A 16,961-nucleotide genomic window follows, 5' to 3' on the forward strand; every position below is an offset into this window, starting at 1 on the left:
TAATGTTTTTAAGTAATGTTTTAAACAAAACTTAAAACACAGTAAAGATTCAGGGGAATCTTTTGAAGTATTTTTTAACACTGTACATGTAACTCTACAGAACTTTAACTGTACCGTGCAAATCCAGGGTTTGATTAAATTTGGCTTTTGCTCAAAAGCGGTGAGCTTTCAATTTTTATTATTATCTCAGCATTTCTTCCATTTCTTCCTTTATTCATCCTGTTATTTCATTTATACATATATTAATTGATAATCTATTAATAACTAATAACCTATGCAAAACAGGTACTTTGAAATACTGAACGAGGTACCTGTGATAAAATAGTCAAGGAAAAAAGGCAAAATTTCTAACCTCACAGTTCAGAGTCTAGTAGGGGCAGACATTAGTCAAACCATCATAAAAATGGGTAGGTATAAAAACTCATTTATCTGACCTAAATTCATGGTCAGGGCAGGCTTCACTGAGAACTGCTTCATACTCAAACCTGAGTATGCAGGTGTTTATACCAGACAGAGAATAGTATGTGCAAAAACTCTGTGCCAAGAAAGAGCAAGAAATATGAGAGGAACTGAAGGATGGCTAGTAACTTGTATGAATCAATCAAACAAGTAGCTGTGCTGTAGAATGTCTGCTTCTTTACAGACTATAATATAAACCATAGAAGTTGGCTTATTCCAAATCATGTTCCCTAACAGATGACAGGGCACCCAATTCCCATTATGAAAACTTGCACTGTAGCAAGCAAGACAAATATTCACACATTTCACCACTGAGATAATACGTTAAATTCTATAAGGTATATGCACTGTATTATCTTGTATGATCTGTAAAATTCTAAACATATCTGAGCATTTTGCTTTTGACAATGGTAGAGTAGGTTGCTTTAAACCACTATGTCCCTGAGTATCACTAGAAAAGCAGAGCAAAAAGTAATCTGTTTAAAAACCGAAGAACTTTCAAGACAGTGAGAATTTGCACAGAAATTCTTCTGAGACCTAGATGAAACAGGTGGGACCAGACTTAAGACTCACTGATTCTTAAAACATCAGCTGAGAGTCTGAGAAGCTAAGCAGAGCTTTCAACAGTTCTTTGCATAGGGGCACAAAAATTCAATTCAGGGTCTAGTCAGGAGGAATAGCTTCAGTAAACACATCGGGAAGCTGGAGAGAATCCAGAGGACTATACCCTATTGTATAAAGGTAAACCAGAAAGAGGCCATGCAAGGAAAGAATCGCTTCAAATCATTTCAATCTGACCATATTAAGGTAATGTAGGCTAAACCTAGAATCATTAGCCTAGCTGCATACCAACAAAATCTTTCCAAAAGGTTCTGGCAAAAGTAAATCTTATCAGCAAAAAGACCCCAAATTTAAGTTATCTTACCATTTTTCACATAAAAGTCTACAGAAAAAAACCCAATGAAGATCTGACTGAAAACCAAGATTTTAAAATAGCACTACAAATAGACCCATAGTAGATCCAGATAATGGTGCCAGCAGAAAACAGTTTTAATGCACTATTGACCAGAGTCACATTAACACATCTTTTGTTACCTGGAAGTTATTGATCGGAGATGTTTCAATATTCATATATAACAAATCATCAACCACAGGAGTTAGTTTCTGCAAAAATCCGGCAGCACCATGTCATAAAATAAGCTACTTTAATGTGTTAAAAGGAGTTTGTTTGTTTTTTAAGAATTTTAAACAATGCTGCTGCTGCTAAGTCACTTCAGTCGTGTCCGACTCTGTGTGACCCCATAGACGGCAGCCCACCAGGCTCCTCCGTCCCTGGGATTCTCCAAGCAAGAACACTGGAGTGGGTTGCCATTTTCTTCTCCAATGCATGAAAGTGAAAAGTGAAAGTGATGTTGCTCAGTCATGTCCGACTCTTAGCAACCCCATGGACTGCAGCCTACCAGGCTCCTCCGTCCATGGGATTTTCCAGGCAAGAGTACTGGAGTGGGGTGCCATTGCCTTCTCCGAAACAATGCTAAAAACATGGAAAACAAAAAATTGAAAAATACAATTTTAAAAACAGAAATTAAGAAACTGATGGATGACTTTAACATTAGGTTAGATACAACTGAAGAATGATCCAGAAGACAGAAAAGAAAAACATACTTACCCTGAGGCCCAAAAAGACACAAAAATGGGAAATACATGAAAAAATATGACACATGAAGAAAAGGTCCAAAATACACGTAACTAGAATCCAGAAAGAAGGTAACCACATAGGAGGGAGAAAAAAATACTTAAGGGCCTGATAGTTTAAAACTTAAAAACACAAAGGAAAACTGAACAATAACATCAAGCCAGATTCAAGATCTAAACTCCCAAGCATAACAAATACACAGAAAACCACACTTAGGCAAATCAAAGTAAAGGGGGAAGGTGGAGGAATGGACAGAAAAAAAAGAGACAGAAACAGCTGCAACAGACCTAAAAAGCAGCCAGAATAAATTAAAGAATATTATCTCTAAGAGTAACAGTAAGATATAGCTGGCTTTGAATAAATAATGGAAGCCAGAGGAAAACAAAATGATGTCCTCAAAGTGCTGGAAACAGGGGAAATGTCAAAACAGAATCCTATATGTGAAAAAATACCCTTCAGAAATGAAGACAAAATAGAGACATTTTTAGTCAAACAGAATCAGAGAATCTATCACCAGGAAGCACTAAAGAGACTTCTTCACGTAGAAGGAGAAGAGGGCTTCCAGATGCAGCTTGGATATACACCAAGAAATGAAATACATTGAACAGGGTAAATCTGTAACTCTAAATGAATACTGACTAAACAGAATAATGACAATATTTTGTCGAATTTAAAATATTACAATGCACAACAATAACAGTACATAATTTCTGGAGGGGTAATATTAATAAGCTAAAGAGTTCTAAAACCTTTCAATGACTAGGAAATGGAAAAAGTTCTCATTTACTTCAAATTTCAGTACATGAAAGATGTATGTGGTAATCTCTGGGATAACCACAGGGAGGTCAATTAGAGTATATATAGTTGTTCCTCGGTATTTATTCCAGGAACCTCAGTTCAGTTCAGTCGCTCAGTCATGTCCAACTCTTTACGACCCCATGAATCGTAGCACACAAGGCCTCCCTGTCTATCACCAACTCCTGGAGTTCACTCAAACTCCTGTCCATAGAGTCGGTGATGCCATCCAGCCATCTCATCCTCTGTCGTCCCCTTCTCCTCCTGCCCCCAATCCCTCCCAGCATCAGGGTCTTTTCCAATGAGTCAACGCTTTGCATGAGGTGGCCAAACAAAGGAGTTTCAGCTTTACCATCAGTCCTTCCAATGAACACCCAGGACTGATCTCCTTTAGAATGGACTGGTTGGATCTCCTTGCAGTCCAAGGGACTCTCAAGAGTCTTCTCCAACACCACAGTTCAAAAGCATCAATTCTTCGGTGCTCAGCTTTCTTCACAGTCCAACTCTCACATCCATACATGACCACTGGAAAAACCATAGCCTTGACTAGACGGACCTTTGTTGGCAAAGGAATGTCTCTGCTTTTGAATACACTGTCTAGGTTAGTCATAACTTTCCTTCCAAGGAGTAAGTGTCTTTTAATTTCATGGCTGCAGTCACCATCTGCAGTGATTTTGGAGCCCCCCAAAATAAAGTCTGACACTGTTTCCACTGTTTCCCCATCTATTTCCCATGAAGTGATGGGACCAGATGCCACGGTCTTAGTTTTCTGAATGTTGAGCTTTAAGCCAACTTTTTCACTCTCCTCTTTCACTTTCATCATGAGGCTTTTTAGTTCCTTTTCACTTTCTGCCATAAGGGTGGTGTCATCTGCATATCTGAGGTTATTGATATTTCTCCCAGTAATCTTGATTCCAGCTTGTACTTCTTCCAGCCCAGCGTTTCTCATGATGTACTCTGCATATAAGTTAAATAAGCAGGGTGACAATATACCGCCTTGACGTATTCCTTTTCCTATTTGGAACCAGTCTGTTGTTCCATGGCCAGTTCTAACTGTTGCTTCCTGACCTGCATATAGGTTTCTCAAGAGGCAGGTCAGGTGGTCTGGTATTTCCATCTCTTTCAGAATTTTCCACAGTTTATTGTGATCCACACAGTCAAAGGCTTTGGCATAGTCAATAACGCAGAAATAGATGTTTTTCTGGAACTCTCTTGCTTTTTTGATGATCCAGTGGATGTTGGCAATTTGGTCTCTGGTTCCTCTGCCTTTTCTAAAATCAGCTTGAACATCTGGAAGTTCATGGTTCACGTATTGCTGAAGCCTGGCTTGGAGAATTTTGAGCATTACTTTACTAGTTTGGGAGATGAGTGCAATTGTGTGGTAGTTTGAGCATTCTTCGGCATTGTCTTTCTTTGGGACTGGAATGACAACTGACCTTTTCCAGTCCTGTGGCCACTGCTGAGTTTTCCAAATTTGCTGGCATATTGTGTGCAGCACTTTCAAAGCATCATCTTTCAGGATTTGAAATAGCTCAACTGAAATTCCATCACCTCCACTAGCTTTGTTCATAGTGATGCTTTCTAAGGCCGACTTGACTTCACACTCCAGGATGTTTGGCTCTAGGTGAGTGATCCACACCATCATGATTATCTGGATCGTGAAGACCTTTTTTTACAGTTCTTCTGTGTATTCTTGCCGCCTCGTCTTAATATCTTCTGCTTCTGTTAGGTCCATATCATTTCTGTCCTTTATCGAGCCCATCTTTGCATGAAATGTTCCCCTGGTATCTCTAATATTCTTGAAGAGATCTCTAGTCTCTCCCATTCTGTTGTTTTCCTCTATTTCTTTGCATTGATCGCTGAGGAAGGCTTTCTTATCTCTCCTTCCTATTCTTTGGAACTCTGCATTCAGATGCTTGTATCATTCCTTTCTCCTTTGTTTTTTTTTTGTTTTTTAGCAATATTTTTATTTTTTATTTTTTTTAACTTACATTTTATTTTTAAACTCTCCTTTGCTTTTTGCTTCTCTTCTTTTCACAGCTATTTGTAAGGCCTTCCCAGACAGCCATTTTGCTTTTTTGCATTTCTTTTCCATGGGGATGGTCTTTGTCCCTGTCTCCTGTATAATGTTGCGAACCTCTGTCCATAGTTCATCAGGCACTCTATCTATCAGATCTAGTCCCTTAAATCTATTTCTCACTTCCACTGTATAATCATAAAGGATTTGATTTAGGTCATACCTGAATAGTCTAGTGGTTTTCCCTACTTTCTTCAATTTCAGTCTGAATTTGGCAATAAGGAGTTGATGGTCTGAGCTGCAGTCAGCTCCCGGTCTTGGTTTTTGCTGACTGTATAGAGCTTCTCCATCTTTGGCTGCAAAGAATATAATCAATCTGATTTCAGTGTTGACCATCTGGTGATGTCCATGTGTAGAGTCTTCTCTTGTGTTGCTGGAAGAGGGTGTTTGTTATGACCAGTGCATTCTTTTGGCAAACTCTATTAGTCTTTGCCCTGCTTCATTCCGTATTCCAAGGCCAATTTGCCTGTTACCCCAGGTGCTTCTTGGCATTCCAGTCCCCTACAATGAAAAGGACATCTTTTATGGGTGTTAGTTCTAAAAGGTCTTGTAGGTCTTCATAGAACCGTTCAATTTCAGCTTCTTCAGCGTTACTGGTTGGGGCATAGGCTTGGATTACCGTGATACTTAATGGTTTGCCTTGGAAACGAACAGAGGTCAGTCTGTCGTTTTTGAGACTGCATCCAAGTACTGCATTTTGGACTCTTTTGTCAACCATGATGGCTACTCCATTTCTTCTAAGGGATTTCTGCCCAGAGTAGTAGATATAATGGTTATCTGAGTTAAATTCACCCATTCCAGTCTATTTTATTTGAGGTTGCTAAAGTCTCTTATCCTGGGTTTGATCCCTGGGTAGGGAAGATCCCCTGGAGAAGGAAATGGCAACCCACTCCAGTATTCTTGCCTGGAAAATCCCATGGACTGAGGAGCCTGGTAGGGTACAGTCCATGGGATTGCAAAGAGTCTGACAGGACTGAGTGACTTCAATGGCATAGCATATGCATAAAAACCACACATCCTCTCATATACTTTAAGTCATTCTTATTTTACTTATAATACCTATTAAATGTAAATGCTATTAGTTTCTGGCATGGGGTAAATTCAAGTTTTGCTCTGAGGATTTTTCTGGAATTTTTTCTGGGACATCTTCAATCCATAGTTGATTGGATCCACAGGTACAAAGTCTGTGGATATGAAGGGCTAACTGTATAGCTAACAAAGCTATTAATAACAGAGGGGGGAAAAGGATCAATAAATAATCCAGATTAGATTTTTTTTAAACCTAATTATAAAGTGATTATAGAGAATACATCTAAAATATGGGATTATGGAAAGAATAAGCATAAATAAAGATATATTTTGTAAGACACAAACCACAAGAAAGGTTGTGGGGCTATACTCTATCACAGAAAACTTTAATGCATGAGGAAGATATTTATAGATACATGGGTATAAATATAGTGGAATACTTCATTATAATAATTGTTCAATTTACCAGGAAGGCACCACAATTCCAAATTTGAATGTACCTAATAACACCAGAAGTCAGGTATCTTTTCCTGAAGAGCAGATATTCTTTGCAAAATCCTAATCAGAAGCTTGTTTTTTCCTACTTTTAACATGAAAAATCATATAACATATCAACTAAAACTCCCCAATCACTTCTAATTTAAACTTTAACTACATCTTTTGGGCTTCCCTAGTAGCTCAGATGGTAAAGCATATGCCTGCAATGCAGGAGACCTGGGTTCGATCCCAAGGTCAGGCAGATCCCCTAGTGAAGGAAATGGCAACCCACTCTAGTATTCTTGCCTGGAGAATCCCATGCACAGAAGAGCCTGGTGGGCTACAATCCATGGGGTCACATAAAGTTGGACACGAGTGAGTGCCTAACACACACAAATATATAAAATATCCATTTATCATAGTAAATTATCATGGTTATGATGTAAAATGCACATTATATGACATCACATGCAGTAAGTTTGCTTTCCTTCTACACAATTTAACATTTTCTCAACACGTTTGGTGCATTATACAAATCTATGCAAAATCAAGGGCCAAATATGCAAGGCAACTAGAAATTTATTCAAGATAAACACACACAGCAGATAACAGCTCAAAGACTCACCATCCTGAGCCTGACTTAATTCTGCCATACTATCTTTCTTACTGCCAGCAACATTAGAGATGCACAATCCTTTTGTTTTGTTGTTGTTCAGCTGCTAAGTCGTGTCTGACTCTGTGACCCCATGGACCGCAACACACCAGGCTTCCCTATCCTTCACTATCTCCCAGAGTTGGCTCAAACTCATGTCCATTGAGTTGGTGATGCTATCCAACCATCTCATCTCTGTCATCCCCTTCTCCTTTTGGAGACACTCAGCAGATGCTTCAAAACGTCTACAAGTGCTTCTAATATTTTAGAAATTTCATTTGGAGGGTAATTTGTGTCCTTCCTCATAGACTAATTTGTTAAAATATTGCATTAAATTTTATAGATGTAAAAACCATTTTTTCCTAAATAAACTAATAAACAAGGATATGTTATATAAAGCCAACGTGAATAGAACTACGTGAAGTCCACAATTCTAACAAGTGCATTTTAACACAGCTTTCTCAGTAATTTAAGGAACAAACATACCAAAACAAGAACAAGCAGACCAGAAGACACAGGAAAAAATTTATAATGAACAACCTGACATATAGAAACTATACCTAACAAATGCAGAAAATAACATTCTTGGTAAATGCATAAAAAGCATTTACCAAAAGTGACCACAAACTGGAGCAAAACTAGGTGTTAACAAATTTCAAAGGACAGGCATGTCTGTAATCTCAGACAAATTAAGCCATGAATTGATAACAATATAAGAAAATCCTTATATATATGAACATTAAATAATAAAACTCTAAACAGCCCATGAGTAAAAGGAGAAATCATAGGGAGAGCTAAAACAAATTTTTAATGGAATGTTTTTAAAATACTTCCTATCAAAATGTATAGGACATAGCTGAAACTGTTCTTAAGAAGAAAATTTTTAGCTTTAAAATATATATTCAGTAGAAAGGCCAAAAACTACTGTTCTAAGTAACCATCTGAAAGAGGTACAAAAAAAAAAAAAACTGAACTCCAAAACAGAATAAATGATAAAGTAAAGGTAAGAGCTGGATCATCAAAAAAAGCAAGAGAGTTCCAGAAAAACATATATTTCTGCTTTATTGACTATGCCAAAGCCTTTGACTGTGTGGAAAATTCTGAAAGAGGTGGAAATACCAGACCACCTGACCTGCCTCTTGAGAAACCTATATGCAGGTCAGGAAGCAACAGTTAGAACTGGACATAGAACAACAGACTGGTTCCAAATAGGAAAAGGAGTACGTCAAGGCTGTACACTGTCACCCTGCTTCTTTAACTTCTATGCAGAGTACATCATGAGAAACGCTGGGCTGGAAGAAGTACAAGCTGGAATCAAGACTGCTGGGAGAAATACCAATAACCTCAGATACGCAGATGACACCACCCTTATGGCAGAAAGTAAAGAGGAACTAAAGAGCCTCTTGAAAGTGAAAGAGGAGAGTGAAAAAGTTGGCTTAAAGCTCAACATTCAGAAAACTAAGATCGTGGCATCTGGTTCCATCACTTCATGGGAAATAGATGGGGAAACAGTGGAAACAGTGTCAGACTTTATTTGGGGGCTGGGGGGGGGGGCGCTCCAAAATCACTGCAGATGGTGATTGCAGCCATGAAATTAAAAGACACTTACTCCTTGGAAGGAAAGTTATGACTAACCTAGACAGCATATTCAAAAGCAGAGACATTCCTTTACCAACAAAGGTCCGTCTAGTCAAGGCTATGGTTTTTCCAGTGGTCATGTATGGATGCGAGAGTTGGACTGTGAAGAAAGCTGAGTGCCGAAGAATTGATGCTTTTGAACTGTGGTGTTGGAGAAGACTCCTGAGAGTCCCTTGGACAGCAAGGAGATCCAACCAGTCCATTCTAAAGGAGATCAGTCCTGGGTGTTCATTGGAAGGACTGATGCTGAAGCTGAAACTCCAATACTTTGGCCACCTCGTGCAAAGAGTTGACTCATTAGAAAAGACCCTGATGCTGGGAGGGATTGGGGGCAGGAGGAGAAGGGGACGACAGAGACTGAGATGGCTGGATGGCATCACTGACTCGATGGACGTGAGTTTGAGTGAACTCAGGGAGTTGGTGATGGACAGGGAGGCCTGACGTGCTGCAATTCATGGGGTCGCAATGAGTCGGACATGACTGAGCGACTGAACTGAACTGAACTGAAAGGTAAGAGCAAAAAGTAACGAAACAGAAAATAAACATACAACAGAGAGCGACAAAGCGAAAAGTTAGTTATTTAAAAAACTGGTATTAATTGATAAACTTCTGAAAAGAGTAATAGAGGAATAAAGGAAGCAATACAAAACCTATCTGGTCCCAAAAGTGTTACATAAAGAAACTAGACTGTCCTATAACATACATTTATCACATGAAAATTCATACAAACAATAAAAAATGTGACAGTACAGTAAATTATGTATTAGCATGAAATTAAATTAGCATGTATAACTCTAACCACTACCTGCTGTTATGTCCAGCTCACACACTCGAATAACCTAATTCCAACAATCTTTTGATCCCAGTAGGTCCTACAATTTATTAAGCTTGTCACATTTTACTGTCCCTCATCCACTTTATGTGGATATAGCTCCTTACCCAGTTTAATTTTCATACATTCTTACTCCTTTGGCTCAGGCTATCCCTCCTCTGCCCATATTTCCTGGGGAAAAACTCACCCCTGGCAAGGACAGCTTACTCCCATGTAGCTGAATATGGCTGAAAAACAAACAACCATGCTAATTATAATTACTCTGACTAAACTCATGAAGATCATGAACCTCAAACCTTAAATATTCCCTTCATACTGCCTAGCAATCTTCTATTTCCCAATTTCCTAGCTGATTATTTAATACCATATTATATGTCCTCACATCTACAACACTCATCCTTAACCTTCACACAGGTGATGACTTTGCTACCTACTCTATTGACAGGAACAACAACAAAAAGCGCAATCAGAACAGAAACTCTTCAAATCCCTGCTATCACAACTATCAACCCACCAGAATCTATCTCATATACTCTGCCTTCCTTCTTTTTAAAATCTTGGCTCAAACAATTCTTCTTTTCTTTCCTTCAACGTCAATTTTTTCTTCTATACTGAAGAGTTCCCAGTGGCAAAAAAATAAAAGATGCTATTATTTCACTTACCTAAAACAAAACACAGAAAACAAACAAAACATTTTGGTCTTGAGAAACATTTAAAATACATTAAATGATAAATTAATGTTTGCTGATTGTCAGAAGTTCCAATTCTGTAAAGATGTCAATTCTCCCCAAATTAAGACTCCACGCAATCCCAGTCAAAACACCAGCAGGTTTTCTTTTACCATACGCAGAAACTGACAATATTAATCTAAAATTCACTTGGAAATACAAAGTTATAAGACTAGTGAAGGCTACCTTGAAGGATAAAGCTTAAAGACTCACATATCATCATTTACCACAGTGGTCCCCAACCCCCGGGTCACAGACTGCTACTAGTCTGTGGCCTGTTAAGAACTGGGCCACACAACAGGAGGTGAGTGGAGAGGAAGCCAGTGAAGCTTCATCTGTATTCACGGCCACTCTTCACTGCTCGCATTACCACCTGAGCTCTACCTCCTGTCAGATCGGAAGCAGCATTAGCTTCTCATAGGAGAGCAAACCCTACTGTGAACTGTGCATACAAGGGACTTAGGCTGTGCACTCCTTATGAGAATCTAAAGCCTGATGATCTGAGGTGGAGCTGAGGCACTGCGGAGGGACTGCAAACGCAGATTATTAGCAGAGAGGTTTGACTGCAGAGTCATAATAAATCAACTTCTTCCAGATTCATATCAAAACCCAATCAGTGAGTGGCAAGTGACAGTCAAGCTGCACCTGGTGGCAGGCTATATAGTGGCAAGTGAGTTGATGTACTTCCTTGTACAGCTGCATCTGGGGCCAGGCTTTAAGGCAGAATCCAATATTATTTTACTCTGTGCATGGCCTGCCCATTATTTTATCTACCTCTTCCATCTGCATCTCTTTCCTGCACTGCACACTTGTCTCAGTCATAGTTTTGGTAAGCCCACTAGCTAATCCTAGCCAAAATGAGTAAAAAAGAAAAAAACCACTGGAAGGCCTCTTTGCAAAGGGGGAAAGATCTAGTGATGAGACAGCAGAAGATTCTAAGACTGTTAACAAAATGAAAACTGCATTTAAAAGGAAATACCAAGAGTCCTATTTAAATTACGGTTTCATTGCAACAGGTGATTCACATTCTCCAAGCCTGCTTTGCATAGTATGTGGCAACTGGCTACACAACAAAGCCATGAAACATTCCAAACTGCTCTGCCTCCTGGAGACCAAGCACCCTGCATTAAGACAAGTCTTTAGAATTTTTCAAAAAAAACACTGTGAACACAAAGAACAGGAACAATCATTGAAGGCCACCACTTCTTCAAATGTGTCTGCACTAAGAGCATCATTCTTAATGGTTTATCTCATTGCTAAAGCTAAGAAGCCCCTTACTAATGGTGAAGAGTTGATCCTGCCTGCTGATGAGGACATTCATTGTGAATTTTCAGCAGAGGCTGCAGTTTAAAAGGTAAAACGTGTTCTTTTTTTTTTTGACTAGCACCAAAACTAGACAAACTGATGAAACAGCAAAGAATACTGAGGCACAGTTGTCAGGGATGGTTAATGAGTCACGTGGTACTCAACTGAGGTTGACAAGTCTACTAGTGTTGACAGCAAGACAATAATGCTTGTTTTCATGCAATATATTTTTCAGGAGGATATGCAAGAGGATATATTATGTGCACTTTTGTTGCCAACCAACACCACAGCTGCAAGTCTTCGAATGACTACATATCAGGGAAACAGAACTGGTCATTTTTTGTCAGTATTTATATGGATGGAGCAGCTGCCATGAATGGACAGCTTTATGGTTTCACTAGTCAGGTCAAAGAGGTTGCTTTCAAATGTGAGTCTACACACTATGTCATCCATAGAGAAATGCTGGCTAGCCAAAAAATGCCACCCGAACTTAACAGTGTTTTGTAGGATGTGATTAAAATTATCAACCACATTAAAGTACATGGCCTTAACTCACCTCTGTTCACGTAACTGTGTGAGGAGATGAATACAGAGCACATATGTCTTCTCTTATACTCAGATAGCTTTCTAAAGGTAGATTACTGGCTAGAGTTCTCGAGTTACAAGAGCTGCTCTAGAGATTTCTTTTGGAAAAATAGTCACCACTAGCAACACATTTCAGTGACACAGAATGGGTCGCAAACCTTGCTTACTCGTGTGACATATTAAACCTGCTCAGTGAACTCAATCTGTCACTTCAGGGGAGAAAGACGACTGTTCAAGTCAGCAGAAAAAATGGCTGTGTTCAAAGTCAAACTGGAATTATGGGTCAATGAGTGAACATTGGGGTTTCTGACATATTTCAAATATTAGCAGAGATTTTGAAAGAGACTGAGTCAGGGTCTTCTTTCTGCCAGCTGGTGCATGATCACCTGTGTCAGCTTTCAAAAGAGTCAGCGTTACTTCCCAAGCACAAAAGACCTCTGAACTGGGAAGGAACGGATCCAAGACCCATTTGTGAATAAGCCAGGTGAATCGACTTTGTCTGTGCTAGAAGAGCATCAACTGCTTGATGCTGCAAATAACAGCAGCCTTTAAAGTATGTTTGAGACAACTTCAGATCGCCATACATTCAGGATTAAAGTCAAGGCAGCATATCCTGAGATTGCCACAAAAGTTCTGAAAAGCCTGCTTCCATTTCCAACATCCTCTCTTTGTAAAGCGGGGTTTTCTGCAGTGACAGCTATCAAAATGAGATTACAGAAACTGAATATACCATCACCCCAAGAAGGGACTGTCTAGTTGCAAGAAACCAAGCTCAGGGCTCCCACTGCTTCTGCATTATGGTGATCTATATAATTACTTCATTACATGTCATAATGTAATAATGAAATAAAGTACACAGTAAATGCAATGAAACGGAATAATCCCCAAACCAACTCCCACCCCCTGGTCTGTGGAAAAACTGTCTTCCACAAAACCAGTCTGTGGTGTCAAGAAGGTCAGGGACCACTGATTCACCAGGCTTATTATAAAGCTAAAGTAATTAAGGCAGTGTGCCCCCAAATTGTTCTGAAAAGAAAACTCAAGGCTAATAGAAGAAAAGAAATTGTAAACATCAGAACAGAGAAAGTGAATAGAAAAAGAAGAGTAAAAAAAAACTCAACAAAACCAAAAATTGGTTTTGAAAAAAGGTTACAAAAAGGGACAAACCTTTAGCTAGATGGGTTTTGAAAGAAGACTCAAATAAAATATCAGAAATGAAAGTGGAGACAATATTACCAGAAATAAATATGACAGTAGCAGACTACTGTAACAAAAGTATACCAACAAATGGAATAAACCAGATAAAATCCACAAATTCCTAGAAACACAAAACCTAAATAGAAGAAAGAAAGAAAAGCTGAATAGACCTACAACTAGTAAGAAGGCCAAATAAGTAATCAAAAATCTCCTAATAAAGAAAAGTACTCAACCCGATGGCTTCACTGGTGGGCTCTACCAAAGATTTAAAGAAGAACCAACACCAATCCTTCTCAGACTCTTCCTGAAAACTGAAGAGGAAGAAACATTTCCTAAGGTCAGCTCTGCCTGATAATAAACCAAAGACACTATAAGGAAAGTATAGATCCATATCCCTATGAACACTGATGCAAAAACCCTGAACAAAATGCCAGGAAACTAAATTCAGCAGCATAGTAAAAGGATTGAACACCAAGACGAAGTGGGATCTATTGCTTGAATTCAAGAATAGTTCAACATACTACAATTAATCAATGTGATATGCCACATTAAAAAAATTAAGGAGAAAAATCACATAATCATCTCAATTGATGCAGAAAAAGGATTTGACAAAACACACTATCATTTTATGATAAAAAAAAATCCTACTAGGAATAGAAAGAAACTACCTCAACATAATAAAAATATATAAGAGAAAGCTCCAACAGCTTACACCATACTCAATGGTGTAGGGCTGAAAGTTTTTCCTCTAAGTTCAGGAAGAGGACAAGGATAACGAATTTTGCTACTTCTATTCAATAATGTAGTAGAAGTTCCAGCCAGAGCAAAACATCAAGAAAAACAAATAAAAAGCATCCAAACTGGAAAGAAAAAAGCCTAATTATCTGTTTGAAGATGACATGATCATATATGTAGAGTTCCCAAAAGATTACACAAAAAACCTTGCTCAATAAATTCATCAAAAAAGTACAATACGAATCAAGACACAAAAATCAGCTGCATTTCTATACACTAACACTAAACAGTTTGAAATAAAAATCATTCCATGCACAATAGCATCAAAAAGGATAAAATATTCAGGAATAAACTTAGTCAAGGAAGTACACACTGAAAACTAAAAAAGACTGATAAAACAAAGAAAACAGACACAATAAAAAAAATCCCACATTCACAGATTGAAAGACTTAATTTTGTTAACATACCAATAATACCCAAAGTGATCTACAAATTCAACGCAACCCCTATCAAAACCCCAATGATTTTTTTGCAGAAATAGGAAAAACATTCCAAAAATTCATATGTAATATCAAGAAACAGCCAAAACAATATTGAAAAGGAAGAAATTGGAAGTCATACTGGCTAACATCAAATTTTCCACAAAGCTACAATAATCAAGACTATAGTACTGGCAAAAGGACATACAGACCAAAGGAACAGAACAAAAAGCTCATAAATAAATCCATGCATGCATGGTCAAATGTCAAAAGGTGTCAGTGGATGCTATCAACAGAATAAAAACAGCAACCCACAGAATGGGAGGAAATAATTTTATATTACATATCTGATATGAGATTAATATCTAGAATACATAAAGAATCCTTAAAACTCCACACAAAAAAAGAGCCCATTTTAAAAACAGGCAAAGGACTTGAGTAGACAGTTCTTTAAAAAAGATACACAAAAGGCCAATAAGCACATGAAAAGATGTTCAACATCACTGATCTTTTGGCAAATGCATATCATGAGATAACACTTCGCACCCATTTGGATAGCTATTTTATCACACAAACAAAAAATAAAAAACAGAGGACCAGTGTTAAGGTAGATGTGGAAAAATTGGAACCCTTATGCATTGTTTTGGGGAATCTGAAATGGTACAGTTGCTGTGAAAAACTGTATGGCTCTTACTAAAAAATGTAATATAGAATCACTACTGATCCAACAATCCTACTTTGAGGTATACACACAACAGAATTGAAAGCAAGGACTTGAATAACATATCTGCACACCAATGTTCTCAGGAGAATTATTCACAATAGTCAAAAGATAGAAACAACCGAAATGTCTACTGGAAGATGAACAAAGCAGCTTAATGTGGTGTCTGTATACACACACACACACACACACACACACACACACACGGGAATCCTTTTCAGCCTTAAAAAAGGAAATCCTATCACATACTATAACAAGGATGAACCTTGAAAATATTACGCTAAGTGAAATAAGCCAGCTGCAGACAGACAAATACTGTTTAATTCCACTTATATGATATTCCCAGAGTAGTCAAATTCAGAGACAGAAGGGATAGTGTTTAATAGATACAGTGTCAGTACCGGATGATGAAAGGGTTCTGGAGATGGACTGTGGTGATCACTGCTTAGCAATGCCACTGGACTGAAAACTTATGAATAGTTAAAATGGTAAATACTGTGTTACGTTCACTCTTGCCATCTCCTGTTTGACCACTTCCAATTTAACTTGAGCCACAAATCTAACATTACAGGTTCCTATGCAATACTGTTCTTTACAGCTCTGGAATTTACTTTCACCATCAGTCACATCCACAACTGGGCACTGTTTTTGCTTTGGCTCAGCCTCTTCATTCCTTTAGGAGCTACTTCTCCAGTACCATATTGGACCCCTACCGACAGGGGGGGTTCATCATTCAATATAGTCGTATCTTTTTGGCTTTTTATACTGCTCATGGGGTTCTCAAGGCAAGAATGCTCAAGTGGTTGCCATTCCATCCTCCAGTACACCACATTTGGTCAGAACTCTTTGCCATGACCTGACCATCTTCGGTTGACCCTACACGGTATGGCTCATATTTCATTGAGTTACACAAAGCTGTGATCCATGTAATCAATTTGGTTAGTTTTCTGTGATTGTGGTTTTCATTTTGTCTGCCCTCTGATGGATGAGGGTAAGAGGCTTGTGGAAACTTCTTGATGGGAGGGACTGGCTGTGGGGGAAACTGGGACTTGCTCTGCTGGGCAGGGCCATGCTCAGTAAATCTTTAATCCAATTTTCTGCTGATGGGTGGAGCTGTGCTACCTCCCTGTAAAAGTAATGGTGACCTCCTCCAAAAGGATTTACACCAACCTAAGTCATTTTTGTTAAAATCAGAACTACATTCTTAAAAAGATTCCCCATAGGTAACTTCGAATATAATCTTTAAAAACTGTGAATCATTGTACTATACACATGAAAATTATATAATACTTTAAATCAAATAAACCTCAGTAACAATTTCTTTAAAGATTTTTTTAAAAATTCCCAGCATGGGCTCTGCCGTCCTAATTTAAGAGATATCACGGACTCTGGCACTCAGATTCAGACCAATTCATACTAACACTGATTAAACATGTTCAGTCTTTTAAAATCAATTTACTATTTTAAAGAAATTTGTTGCTTAAGTAAATAAACATTTTAAGAGTGTGGACTTGAAACAGAAGGTAATCTTTACTTTCTAAACCTGGCCTTTCTTG

At 38.3% G+C, this 16,961-nt stretch overlaps 1 protein-coding gene across 7 annotated transcripts in view; it reads right to left on the minus strand.

The window, feature by feature from the left end:
* Nucleotides 1-16,961, minus strand: part of MEF2A (myocyte enhancer factor 2A) — a 179,935-nt gene that overhangs the window by 87,720 nt on the left and 75,254 nt on the right. The window contains exon 1 of one of the 7 annotated variants that reach the window (XM_027521840.1): nt 10,170-10,188. The exons of the other annotated variants lie outside the window; for them this stretch is intronic. The gene's annotated coding sequence lies outside the window, so the exon portion shown is untranslated. Of the gene's footprint in view, nt 1-10,169; nt 10,189-16,961 lie in introns of those variants that run through there. 7 annotated transcript variants of the gene reach the window in all.

Source organism: Bos indicus x Bos taurus, chromosome 21 (genome assembly GCF_003369695.1).
Source record: "Bos indicus x Bos taurus breed Angus x Brahman F1 hybrid chromosome 21, Bos_hybrid_MaternalHap_v2.0, whole genome shotgun sequence".
NCBI lineage: Eukaryota > Metazoa > Chordata > Mammalia > Artiodactyla > Bovidae > Bos > Bos indicus x Bos taurus.